This window comes from Coenobita brevimanus, chromosome 17 (genome assembly GCF_032717465.1).
Source record: "Coenobita brevimanus isolate Jiangsu-jjx chromosome 17, ASM3271746v2, whole genome shotgun sequence".
Classification (NCBI taxonomy): domain Eukaryota; kingdom Metazoa; phylum Arthropoda; class Malacostraca; order Decapoda; family Coenobitidae; genus Coenobita; species Coenobita brevimanus.
Window position 1 is genome coordinate 14,437,541 of NC_136970.1, and position 12,926 is coordinate 14,450,466.

Sequence of the window (12,926 nt, forward strand, 5' to 3'; positions counted from 1 at the left end):
ACATCAGTCTCTTCCCTCCCCTGCCGTGATTAACTTGTCTACTGCAGTATCCACCACACAGGTATGTTTTTTTTTACCCTGATTTTTAGCATGAAAAAAGTTGAAAAAAAACACTGTTTTTTTTTAACCAGTGTTTTTTTACCCCATGGGGTAATAAAATTTCCCCCCAAGGGGTAATAAAATACTCCCCATGGGGTAATTTTATTTCCCCCATAATGTCTTTTGTCATATATTGTGCAATCTAAAGTGACGTTTGAAAATTAAATCATAATGACCAATATCTAATGATGTTCTTGTCTTTCTCTGACAGCGTAACAATGCCGAGGACATACACCAAGAAGCCAAAGTTGTACACTGAGGCATCAATTCAGAGCTACAGGGGTGTTCCCAGTTGATGCCTCAAAATATAAGGAACGCCTTGACAAGGTTAAACTAGCCTCATACAACAAGTGGATTGTAGCTGGCAAGCCACTAATGGATGATGGGTCTCCTCTTCTCTCTAACCCACAAACACAGGATGTGCAAGCTCAACTCTCTCCACCCAAACAACCACAAGGAATTCAACGTTGTTTGGATTTCAGCTCCCCAGGCACCTCCAGTACTAGTGATAACTTGCTCACATCCCCCAAATCCCTGATCAAAGAGTTACAAAAGCATGCACCACAATGGATGCGCTATGTTGTGATTCTGGTGCCACAAGAAGATGAAACCTCCTTTGAAGCAGTTATAAAAGCAAGAGGTCGCCCCAGCTCATCTACATCCCAGCCACAGAGACGTCATCGGATCTCAATGCATGGGGCTGTGCTGACCGATGCAAAGTTCCTCCAACAACAAGAAAAGAAAGAAGAAAAGATGAAAAGGAAGAAGACACAGCCAGCAGAAGAGAGTGACTCAGATGTAGATGACCCCCCACAAGTTGAAGAAAAGACAAAAAGGAAGAAGACACAGCCAGCAGAAGAGAGTGACTCAGATGAAGATGACCTCCCACAAGTTGACTCTTCTTCTCATTCTAGTGGTGAACTGTCCGATATCAACGATGACAATCTGGTGACACTAGATAAAACTGTAAAGGCAGCATTGGGACGCAAAGAACTAAAGCGAGAAATGCCCAAGCAGCATGAGTTAAAGGTGGGCATGTACTATGCTGTCATGTATGACAGGCCATCCACCTATTACTGGGGCAAGATATTAAAACTGTTTAGCGATGATGAGGACAGTGAGGACAATAAGGTTGAAGTTACATTCAAGAAAAGAACTGTGCATTCTAGTAACCCTCAAGAGTTGCGTTGGGACTGGCCGCAGATGGAGGATATTGATATTGTAGATGTGTCTCGCCTCCTAGCTGGCCCAGGCAAGCCTGAAGTGGAGGCAAAAGGGCGTGGAAAGGCACGATTTTATTTCAGAGAAGAAGAAGAAGCTAATTCTATGTTTAAAAAAGTTATGAAATTTGGTTTCCCTTCTCCCCAAAAATGTCAATAAGTGGAGTCAAGGTGTCTGTGATTTATAATTTTCTATTATATGTCGTTATTAAGTGGTGTCAAGGTGTCAACAGAAAGATGAATCTGTGATTTAGATATGTTTTCTATTATCTGTCATTATATATATAAGTGGTGTCAAGCCAAGCCAAATATGAAACTGATTTTTATTTTCTACTAATTGAGACTATTAGTAATAGCGATAAAAATGTCCAAAAATGTCACTGGGATTGGACATAATACAAATATAACACATGTGAATGATGTGTGCCACCATTTAGCTGCAGTGTAGAGGAACAGTATCAGTGTTAATTTCATTTTTCAGTGTTAACCCCTATTTTTTTTTTCACCCCGAGTGCTGTTGTTTTTCCCCCCATTGGCTGGGGTAACAAAAAATTTAGTTTTTCTTTATTACCTGGAAATTCTTATGAGGTACGTTAGATTTAATGGTGCTACATGAAGGCCTTATGGGTACTCTACCTAATGATATGTATCTTTTCTCCCAAGTATTACAAATGCCTGAGGCAGACCAAAGTTAAGACAAACTGTCTTTTATTACCCCGAATGACTATATCTCACATCCCCAACTTCCCCACCCTTCTCTCCATCACCTATCCTTTACTCAGTCATCTCATATACTCGTACTGTCCTCTCCCATCCCCCCACTTCCCCCCACCCCCAACTTCCCTACCCTTCCCCTCCCCACCGCCTGCCATTTACTCCATCACCCCACCCATTATCTCCACCATTCATCTTGCACTACGTAGACAACAACTATTAATGGTTTGTCACGCCCCCTTGTTCCTGTTCGTGTGTGTGTGTGTGTGTGTGTGTGTGTGTGTGTGTGTGTGTTTGTGTGTGTGTGTGTGTGTGTGTGTGTGTGTGTGTGAGAGAGAGAGAGAGAGAGAGAGAGAGAGATTCCTTCCATCAGTAGCCAAGCCCGTTGATGGTAATGGTAATATATCCTTGCACTATATTACTAACATAAACCATAACAGCGTCATATATATTAAATATATATAAAATAATACCAGGGCAAAATACACACTGGGAGTCCCTTGTGTTTGTCGGATCCGTATATCATCTGGCTGGTGGAGGCAAACCAGATTCTCTGGGTCGGAGGCAAGTATAAATGATGGAAAAGTATTCACTAGCCGAAAGCTAATCGCCCACCAGAATTTTCTGTTGGCCAAGTCCAAGATTTAGGCCATCTCTTGATACCCTGAAACCGTTCATAAGATATAATTGTGCTAAAGGCGGGCAATAAACACTGGCTGACTTTTGGCAGCCATTTTGGTGACCTTGACCTTGACCCCGAGTGCCCATTATTCGAACTCGTCCAAGACTTTGGCCATATTTTGATACCCTGAAGGTTTCATGTTGATACCTCAAGCCGTTCATGAGATATAATGGTGCTAAAGGCGGGCGATAAAAACTAGTTGACCTTTGGCAGCCATTTTGGTGACCTTGACCTCACGTGCCCATATTCGACCTCGGTCAAAATTCTGGCCGTATCTTGATATCCTGAAGGTTCCACGTTGATAGCTCAAGCCATTCATGAGATATAATGGGAACAAATACACACACACACACACACACACACACACACACACACACACACGAGGCAGGTAAAAACATTATCCCTCCGCCTTCTAAAGGTGGGCGATAATATATACATGTGGTCTGTTAAATTCATTTATGGCAGAACAAAACTCAAGATGTCACACTGAAGGCCAGTCTGGTTACGTTCGTCCGCACCAAACTTCTCCATGTCATGAGGGGGATCGACTTATGCAAATAACGTATTAAGTTTTACTTTATTCTGCCTTACGTCGCTGAGTCCCTAAAAGTAAGAAATTTTTAAACATCCCCTTCAAACAGTACACAGCAAGAGAAAAATACTCATGAATACTGAATCAATAGTACTTTTGCCCCTGAGAGAAAGTGCCCTTACCTCCTGACAATCGAAAATTTGCCTTGGAACTTAGTAACACTAAACTAGATTCCTGCTTTTGCATCTCTTAGCTTGCGCCAACAGGTTTATTGTTAATTAATACGGAAGAATTGGCTAACTACCAGATGTGTTTTAATATCAAAGAAAGTTTGTGCAAGCTGGAAGCAGGCAAAATAAGAACAATATAGAAAATATGAAACCCGATTTGACATTTAATTGAGATCAAAAGAAAAAAAAAAAAACTAAATCTATTAATTAGAGCAAATTGAATGCTAACGTTCCAAAGAGAACTTAAGCAAGTAAATTCACTCCCTCGCAATCAAGCAACACTCTTAAATCTTGAAAACAGAAGAAAATACTAGTAATTCGGGAGATATGGCGATACAGAACTGCGAAACGATCGCTGGTCAAGACACGGTCTCTGCTGATCTCTGTTCACACTGCTCTGGAAACACGTCGAGAATGGATGCACAGAACTGTGAGGAAACTAGGTGATCCGCCGCCTGATGACACCTCCAAGACACAAGGGGTGGTCATCGCTGGTCACTGCTCCTCACACTGCTCTGGGAAGCACGTCTGTCTCTCGCTGATATTAATCTCCAACTAACTACAGTGAGTGGATAGGTATGGTGTCACAGTACTGCGAGGTGATACAGCTGATCGAGTAACAAAGGGTGGTCTCCGCGATCACTTCTCACACTGCTCAGCATACATCCATATATTAACAATTTACTAATAGGTAAATATTGCCAGATTCGTATATTACCTTCAATTTGTACTAATATTCCCATCTTCAAAAGTACTGAAATTCTCGGTGTCTCACTTAAAAATGCCCTCAGCTGGACTTCTCATGTAAGATCACTTGCTATAACCGCCTCAAAGAAACTTCGATAATTGTACTGAGTCCGTATCTCCTTCACTGACTAGCAGTTAGCTATAAGTCATATGCACTCTTAGCTTGAATATTGCTCACCCTTGTGGAGTGGATGTGGAGAGGTTGCACTAAAACTAGACAAAATTCAGAACAAAGCTGTTGGAATAATAATAACCCTGCTATTATAAATAAACTACCTTCCCTATAAGTAAGAAGGAATGTTGCCTCCCTTGCATTATATTACATATATTATTATGACAAATGCTCAGACGAAGTTGCTTTCGTTATGCCACGTCTCCATGCCTTCCCTCGTGCTACACGGGCGTCTGATAGCGCTCTTGACTGGAATGTCACACAGCCATATTGCAGAACTTCTGCCTATTAGAATTCTTTTATTCTCCGAACTGCATCTCTCTGGACCTTGCTTCCCCGGAGTTGTTTCCCCACAAACCTCACTCTACAGCTGTTAAAGTCTGTTAGAATGGAGGATGCCAATAATCTTGTGTATGGATTATTCTTCTTCTTTATTCATTTGTTTTTCCTTCCTCTGTTCTGGTATTACAAAAAGTAATCTGCCCCTCGGAGCTGTCCCTCTCCATCTGTTTCTCATGCCAGGTTTCATTTCATCCGTGAGAAATGGATGTGACTACCTGCCCCGACAGTTCGAGGGGTGTGCGAACGGTATAGTCTTAATAATATCATTCAGTGATACACTAAGGTCGTGCATGAGGACAATCGTTTGTGAAACAATGATAAATGTTTTGAAAATCTGTTCCAGTCGGAGTGTAAACGTAGACGGTTAGCTGAGCTAACTACTCTGGGTTTTCTGGGATTTCCCACTAACGCTCATAGGCTTGCACAATAATACAATATTGCGAGTTCCCATAATATTACAATTTAACAAACTCGAGACATTCACTTTCTCCTTTCTCTCTTTCTTCTCTCTCTATTCATCTCTTTTCTTCTCTCACATTATTTTCTGTGTATGCATCTCTCTCTCTCTCTCTCTCTCTCTCTCTCTCTCTCTCTCTCTCTCTCTCTCTCTCTCAGTCCAACATCGTGTGGGTCAACTATTTCTGTCGGTTGATATTTTTTGGCCTACAGCTGTGACCAATTCTGTGCCACAACAACCAACGACACTTAATATCCCCAACATGTTTATCTCCTCACCCACCACCATGACCATCGCAGCTTGTTACAAAGAAAACTGTACTAATTTGGCAACATTCTTTTAATGGTTACTTCAGAATTTACAAGTCCTGAGTATTATGGATTTTTGTGGACTATATTTGGATCATTCTCATGGTCAGTTAAATAGAGCAAACGTTTAAAAGCCCACAAGACTACAAATAATAATAATAATAAATATCACAGTGTGCTAAAGACGTGCATTTACCTATAAGATATTATCATTCACCACATAAGTTTAATGTTGACACTGTCACTCTCAGTCTCGTATTTAGATTGTAACTTACAACCACCACAACTGATCCACATGATCGAGTTTCAGACCATAATCATACATTTGTCACCATATTCCTGCTATAAGAACGGAACAGGCTATCTGATGGTCATAACTCAGGTGGCGTGGCGTTTCGTGGTGAGGAGTGAGATGGACCTGGCACTCAGCTCACCCTCCTTTGTGACTGTTCAGGTTGCCTTTTGTGGGTATAGGTTGGTGTTTATGTGTGTGTGTGTGTGTGTGTGTGTGTGTGTGTGTGTGTGTGTGTGTGAGAGAGAGAGAGAGAGAGAGAGAGAGAGAGGGAGAGAGAGAAATAGACGGAGACCCTTGGTGTTGATGGCAGAGCAACTGCGATTAGACAGGATGAGAATGAAAACGCAGGACAGCAGAAAGGGTGAGAGGAAAACTTTACAAGAATATCTCCCAGAACTTCCCTCCACAGTTTACTGGTGGAATGTGAGGAGGGAAGGGGAGAAGGGGGAGTGTAGGGAAAGGGATGGGAGAGAGGGAAAGGGAGGGAGAGGGATGGGGGAGGAGAGGTGAGGTGGTGCTAGAAACGAGAGAAACCAGGAGAATATGAAAGAGAGAGTGCTGATTGCTCCTGGCTGGCTATCACATGGGTGGGAACAGGTAGTGGTGATGAGAGATGAGCCACCATGCATCACAAATATCAATAATGTGTTATCCAATTGACTACGCTGCTTTTGTCAATATGGTTGACCTGATGATAAATGACTGTGTTTGAAGGCTCAGCATTAGTTTAGTGGTGTGTGTGTGTGTGTGTGTGTGTGTGTGTGTGTGTGTGTTTATACCAATTAATTACATTATATGCATTGATTATATACTTGCACACTTCAAAGTACGTTGGCGTTATGTTCTGCAGTGTAATTTACATATTATTTCTACAAAGTTCTCCAGCTATTCATTGTCTCACTACTAACAACCCTCATTCGTATCCTTTTCTCGTGCCTTTTTTTAACTTAATATCTCTGTCTGCAGGATTTTTTGTTTTTTGCCAGATTATCTTTCCCTCCGATCTACTTTCTCCTTCTTGTGCATTTCCCATCGTCCCTCCTACATTCCTCTCACCGTAATATCAACCTACATTTCTCCTGTACCACCTTTCCTGTTTCTTCTGTCTCTTATCGTTCTTTGCTAATCGCCATAACCATCATCATAATCTCAACCTGAATTCCACCATCTCTGGCCATCACTATTCACCTCTCTCTCTCTCTCTCTCTCTGTCTCTCTCTCTCTCTCTCTCTGTCTCTCTCTCTCTCTCTCTCTCTCTTTCTCTCTCTGTCTTTACTCTGTACCTTTCATCATCATCATCATCATCATCATCATCATCACTTACGCGTTAGCATCCATCATCCCAAACCCCTTTCTCACCTTCCACCGTCTCACACAAGTTGCACAATATCTCCCGATACTTTGCATTATTGTAAAACTTGTCCCGTAACTCTGGCTCCTCCATCACTGTCACACGTAGGCGGCAAAGGTGGATGGTATCACACCTCACACTGACACGCTCATTGGTTGTATTATTATTATTTTTTTTATTTTTTTTTTTTTATGTGTCCGACTCTGGGCATAGGCTTCACAGCCTGCTATCAAGGCCCAGCAGTCCTCCTACATACCATACACCTCTACATGTCACCACTTCGGCGCTAACACCCACCGTCCATATTGAATACATGCTAGGGCTGTCTCATACAGGACTGGTGTATTGGTATTAGCGGGGGTATTTTTACGACATGTCGGCGGGTCTTCTGGTAGATCAGTAAAGCCTGATTTAAAGAAATTCAAATCCTTAAACTGTTCCCTGCCCCAGCCAGGATTCGAACCTGGGTCCGTAAGGACTGCAGGCCACCTCTCTACCGATTGAGCCACCACCTCCCCCATTGATTATGTCACCCTATTCACTGACATGCTCACTGGCTATGTTATATGGCTGTCACCTCACACACTGACACGTTCACTGGCTATGTTTATGACTATGTCACTCCACACACTGACACGCTCACTGTCTATTTTACATGACTACAGTAGACTGTAGCACCAGTCGAACAGGGTAGTACTCCCGCGGTGGATGGCAAGCTGGTGATAGGGAGAGCTGTAGCTCCCGTTTCACCAGCCCTCAGGACTTGATCCTGACCATTTCCCTTTGCTGAACATTTTCAGTGCATTCATTTACACAGACAGTAGGCCAGCATGCTCTCATAATACCTCTACCTCCAACTGTCTACACCACACTACATGCACATAACATATCACACTTTCTATTCACTGTCTTTAGTAATGGCCGCTGCAATGTTACTATCAAATGAGGTGGCACCTCGGATTGCCACCACCGGCAGGGTAGGGCTGGCGGCACAGGGTCCTCCCGGTCGCCATCAAGCGACTTGCAATTTCCAACGTTGCTCGTCAGTGGAGAAGTGAAAGTGCGGCCTTATTCTTAACCAACATCCGCGGTCTTAGTACAAATTTAAACTCAGTTCATTTTTTCCTTCGGTCCATATCCCCTTTGGCCCTTTCCGCACAGAACCACAAATCTCACCCTCTACTGATATATCTCCATTTTGTTTTCCCGGTTACCATCTACTTACAAACTTCTGTAACAAGGGCGGCACCTGTTGTTATATCAAATCCCAATATGCAGTTGACACTATTTTAAACTTCACTTCATCCAGTTTTGATTACTCATTATAAAAACTAAATTGTCAAAATATTACCAAATATATTTGTGTAGTTTATCGCTCCCCCAATGTTTCTTCGGAACCCAGTGTATTTGATTCCATATCCACACAGTTGAGTAACCTTAACCTTGCCCTTAGCACCGAAATAACCATTTTGGGTAATTTTAACATACATAATGTTGAATGGTTATTGCATTCTGCCAGGACTGACGACGCTGGTCTAGAGTGCGAGCTGTTTGCAGAATCGTTTAATCTCACCCAGCTGGTAAAGCAACCAACCAGAATACTTGATAATCCTGACCATAATGCCCATCTCTTGGATTTATTCTTGACAAATAATCCAGATCAATACAGGATAGAGGTACTGTCACCACTTGGATCCTCTGACCACAATCTCATCAAAGCCCCATTAGTTAACCCCCCCACACCTGCCCGTTCTGAACCTGTCAGGGTGACCCGATGGCACTTTGATAGGGCAAACTGAGATGGATTTAGAAATTATCTTGCTGATGTTCCATGACAGTCTTTCTTCTCTAGTGACCCCAGTTCCACCCAGTCCCACATTTGCGACTTAATTCTAGCTGGTATGAATTTATTCGTACCAAGTCAACAGTTCACTAAAAGATCGAACTCTCCAAAATGGTTTGATGGCAACTGTGCCAGAGTAACAGTCCAAAAGTCATTAACATACAACTCTTACTTAAAATCAAAAACTTCTGAATCATCTCTCAATTTAAAATTTGCTAGAAATCATGCAAAAGCTGTATTAAATCTAGCAAAATCAAACTTTCTTCAAAAGCAAGCATCAAAACTACTTAACCACTCTAATGACAATAGAATATTCTGGTCAACTCTTAATTCTTTCAATAATAACTTAACAAATCATCTTCCATTCTCCCACTAAAATCTTCAGATGGCAACATTACAAATGACCCGTGTGGGAAAGCAGATATTTTTTGCCAATATATTTGCAAGAAACTCTACCATAGACGATACCAGCCAGAATGTCCCAGTACTAGAACTTGACTCTCCCGAAATTGCCCCACTTAAAATACAGACAAGATACGTAAAATCCATCCTAGACAATTTACCTACCAACAAAGCTCCAGGCCCAGATGGAATTCCGCCAGTTGCTTTGAAAAAGTGTTCCCTTGAACTGGCCTCTGTTCTAGCTAAATTATTCAGACTATGCATACGTACTTCTTTATTCCCAAATTCAAGGAAAGAAGCCAATATCCACCCAATTCCGAAGAAAGGAAGTTCCTCTGACCCTTCTGATTACAGACCAATAGCTGTCACATCTTCTCTTGGTAAGGTATTTGAAACTTTAATTAATAAGCACATTGTTAAACATCTTGAATCCAACAACTTAATTAATGATAGACAATATAGTTTTCGCCACGAAAGATCCACCATTGACATACTCAATCTCCTATCTCCTAACTCATACCATCCATCAATCAATTGATCTACATGGAGAAACTCATGCAGTAGCTCTTGACATTTCTAAAGCTTTTGACAGAGTATGGCACCGTTCCCTGCTGTCCAAACTCCCTTGCTATGGACTAACGTCTTTTGTTCCTTTGATTTCTTCATATCTTAGTGACAGGAAAATAAAAGTAAAAGTAGATGATGTATATTCCAATTTCCACTCAATTAACGCCGGTGTGCCGCAGGGGTCAGTTCTGGCGCCAACCATATTCCTGGTTCATGTTAATGATCTCTTATCTGTCACCCACAATGTCATTAATTCATACACAGATGACTCAACACTACATAGTTCATTCACACTCAGACACCCATTTACAAAGTCTAATATCTCTACCTCTCAACTCTCTATAGCCATCTCCATAAATCAAGACCTCTCTACGATCAGTGAATGGGAACAAATCAACCTAGTCTCTTTTAATGTTAGTAAAACTAAATATATACAATTTACTAATAGACAGATATTACCAGATTCGTACATTACCTTCAGTGCTACTAATATTCCCATCTCCAAAAGTATTGAAATTCTTGGTGTCTCACTTAACAATGCCCTCAGCTGGACCTCTCATGTTAGATCACTTGCCAAAACCGCCTCAAAGAAACTTGGATTATTGTACAGAGTCCGTAACTTCTTTGCTGATGAGCTGTTAGCTACTGTATAGTTTATAAGAGTCATGTGCGCTCTCAGCTTGAATAATGCTCACCCTTGTGGAATGGATGTGGAGAGGTTGCATTAAAACAACTAGACAAAATTCAGAACAAAGCTGTTAGAATTATTAACAACTCTGCCATTACAAATAAACTACCTCCCCTGCAAGTAAGAAGGAATGTTGCCTCCCTTGCATTATTTTACAGATATTTTTATAGCAAATGGCCAGACGAAGATGCATCCATGGTGCCACCTCTCCATGCTTTCCCTCGTGCTACACGGGCATCTGGCAGCGCTCATGACTGGAATGTCACTCAGCCATATTGCAGAACTTCTGCCTATCAGAATTCTTTCATTCCCCGAACTGCGTCTCTCTGGAACTCGCTTCCCCGGAGTTGTTTCCCTCCAAACTTTAACCCACAGTTGTTCAAGTCTAACTTTTACAGATATTTTATGAACAGAGGACACCAGTAATCTGGTTTATGGATTTTTTTTTTTATTCATTTGTTTTTCCTTCCTCCGTTCTGTTATTTTAAAAAAACCGTATACACACACACACACACACACACACACACACACACACACACACACACACACACACACACACACACACACACACACACACAGGTACATTGATAAACTCTGTTATTAATTAATGAATATATACAGGTTTTGTCACAAAGTACACGCCTCAATTGCCACCTTCATCTATACTCCTCCAATCTACCTCCCCTGTCCACTTACCTACGTATCTGCTTACTCTGCCTATCTGCCGGCCTTCCCTGCTCGCTTACTGCCTACCTATCTAACCTGCCTATCTTCCTAACTCCTTACTAGTTTTTTGCCTGCCTCCCTACCGTGTCTATTTGCCTATCTCCCCTGCTCTTTTACTGTCTGTCTGCGTCCATTGCCTATCTGCCTACCCCCCTTTCTCGTTTACAACCTGCCTGCCTACTCTGCCCTACCAGAGTACCTTCCCTTCTCGTTTACAACCTGCCTGCCTACTCTGCCTTATCGGAGTACTTTTCCTTCTCGACGATTGCCTGCCTACTACCGTGCCCCTCTGCATTCCTACTCTGCTGGATTACTGTCTGTCTGCCTGCCAGTGGTGTTCATCAGTGAAAGAGTCAATAAATTTTAAAGAGTCAATAAATGTTCACCATCCCCATCAGCTGGCTCTTACACCCAGCCTCCTTCCTTGACACGAAGCATCTTTATACATTTCCTTATACCAAGCTCCTCCCTTTCTTTCTTCTGCTGTTTGCTTCCCTTCCTAACCATACCTCCCTCCCTGTCACCATGCTTCCCTTCCCAACCATACCTCCCTCCCTGTCACCACGCTTCCCTTCCCAACCATACCTCCCTCCCTGTCGCCATGCTTCTCTTCCTAACCGTGCCTCCCTCCCTGTCACCATGCATCCCTTCCCAACCATACCTCCCTCCCTGTTGCCATGCGTCCCTTCCCAACCATACTCCCTCCCTGTCGCCATGCTTCTCTTCCTAACCGTACCTCCCTCCCTGTCACCATGCTTCCCTTCCCAACCATACTTCCTTCTTGTCACCATGCTTCCCCTCTCAACCATACCTCCCTCCAAGCCACCATGCTTTCCTCCCTTCCCATACCTCCCTCTGTTCCATCATGCTTTCCTTTCTTTCCATACATCTCTCCCTTCCCCCATGCATCCCTCACTCCATTTCCATATTTCCCTCCCTTCCTTCATGCTTTCCTCCCTTTCCATACTTCTCTCCCTACCCCTAAGCTTCCTTTCTTTCGCATACCTTCCCCACTGCCTCCATGGTCTCCATGCCTCCCTCCCTGCCCCCATGTTTCTCTCCTTTCCCATACCTTCCTCCTTGCCCGAATGCTTCCCTCCCTTCCCATACCTCCCTCCCTGCCCCCATGCTTTCCACCCTTCCCATACCTCCCTCCCTTTCCCCCATGGTTTCCTCCCTTCTCATACCATCCTCCCTGCCCCCATGCTTTCCACCCTTTCCATACCTCCCTCCCTTTCCCCAAGCTTTCCTCCCTTCTCATACCTCCCTCCCTGCCCCCATGCTTCTCTCCCTTCCGATACCTCTCTCCCTGCCCTCATGCTTCGCTCCCTTCCCATACCTCCCTCCCTACCAATATGAATCCGTCCCTTCCCATACCTCCGTTCCCTCCACTATGGATTCCTCCCTTCTCATACCTCCCTTCCTGCCTCCATGAAGCGCTCCTTTCTCATATCTCCCTCCCTGCCACTATGGTTTCCTCCCTTTCAATACTTCCCTTTCAACCAGCATGCCTTCCCGCCTTCCTAGGCTTCTCTTTTCTTCAACCGTTAA